The sequence below is a fragment of the Apteryx rowi genome, unplaced genomic scaffold, assembly GCF_003343035.1.
Source record: "Apteryx rowi isolate R43461 unplaced genomic scaffold, aptRow1 scaffold_1091, whole genome shotgun sequence".
Lineage (NCBI taxonomy): Eukaryota > Metazoa > Chordata > Aves > Apterygiformes > Apterygidae > Apteryx > Apteryx rowi.
This window is the reverse complement of record NW_020447299.1, coordinates 67955-69605: the sequence shown is the minus strand read 5'-3', so window position 1 is coordinate 69605 and position 1651 is coordinate 67955.

Genomic DNA, 1651 nt, shown 5'->3' with positions numbered 1-1651 from the left:
GTACAAAGCAAATATAACCCAGCACCTACAGATGCACCCAGCTCTTTGAAGTTGTTTTCAATTTGTACTACTTAGTCCAGACAGTTTGAACCCAGTGCGGGGGGGACTCTGGGTTTCCTGCTCTTTGGACTTGTATGCGATGCACACATCTCACATCCTTCCTCGCGCTCCCTGCTGCTTTCCAAATAAGGGTATTTGAAACAAAAGAGTGAGCATGTTTTAAAAAAAAAAATAAGTAAAATTACCAACAGCTTGTTGCACAGATGTAGGCTGGAGGAAGCACTGAAAGTTTAAATAGACTAGATAAGTTTACTGTCAGAAGGAATTAAGTGGTGGCTGGAGTCGTACCCACACATACATCATCGGGAGTGTGGCAAGACTTGCTGGTATTTGCAGAGTTTGGGTGCGCTCCAACAGATGCTGCTCTCCTGAAGTACAAATCATGGTTGCTTCACAACTGCAGCTCCACGCAGGGTTCTTAACAAAAAAACCCGAGTATTTTGTTTGACTGTTAAAAGAAAATAATTGCTCTGAGTTTCATGTGAAGGCCAGGCCAACTTGTAGAACTTGTTGCTGCGCAATAGTACTGAGACAAATGTCTTAGTGTTTTTCAGAAAACAGATATTGTAATGGTTGGGAACACCTAACCACCATAATACAGTTGGTAAGTCACATATTATCAAACCTTAGATAAACCTAAAGATAGGTGGCAACCAGCAGCTGGAGACAGAAACTCTCTCCCAGGGATGCTGCATTATGAGATTAGGCAATATGCAGTATGTTGCGGTTTGCTTTTTCTCTTGGAACACGTGACCATGGCCACCATAATGGCAGTGGCCACCTAGACTGGTCTTTCCTAGATGGCAGCTGACACGGTTTCCTTATGTGTCTAGTAAAAAGATACCTAATAAACTCTTGTCTAGTTATGGGGAAGGCTGAAGAGCACATGGCCCCACGTGTCACCCCGGTCCCATGTGCCACTGCTGCCCTGCCTGTGCTGGGGCCACACCACCGTGGCCCATGGGAGCAGAGAGAGCGGGTGCTTGTCCCGGGGTCAGGCTATGGGAATGCCTCTGCCGTGGACCGGTGGCCTGCGTTCCCGATAGCCCGTCCTTGGGCCCATGTCTTGGGCGGCTTCTCCATGGGGCTGTGTCCCCAGTGACTTGTCCATGGACTTGTGTCCTGGGTGGCCCGTCCATGGGGCCATGTTCCTAGTGGTCCATCCCTGTCTCCATGTCCTGGTTGGCTCATCCATTGACTTGTGTCCTGGGTGGCACGTCCATGGGGCCATGTTCCTAGTGGCCCATCCCTGTCCCCATGTCCCGGGTGACTCGTCCATTGACTTGTGTCTGGGGTGGCCTGTCCGTGGGGCCATGTCCCCAGTGGCCCATCCCTGTCTTCATGTCCTGGTTGGCTCATCCATGGACTTGTGTCTGGGGTGGCTCATCCATGGGACCGTGTCCCCATGGCCCGTCCCTGTCCCCATGTCCCAGGTGGCTTGTCCATGGACTTGTTTCCTGGGTGGCCCATCCATGGGGCCATGTTCCCAGTGGCCCATCCCTGTCCCCATGTCCCGGGTGGCTTGTCCATGGACTTGTGTCCTGAGCGGCCTGTCCACGGGGCCCTGTGCTGGGTGGCCCCTCCCGCGGCC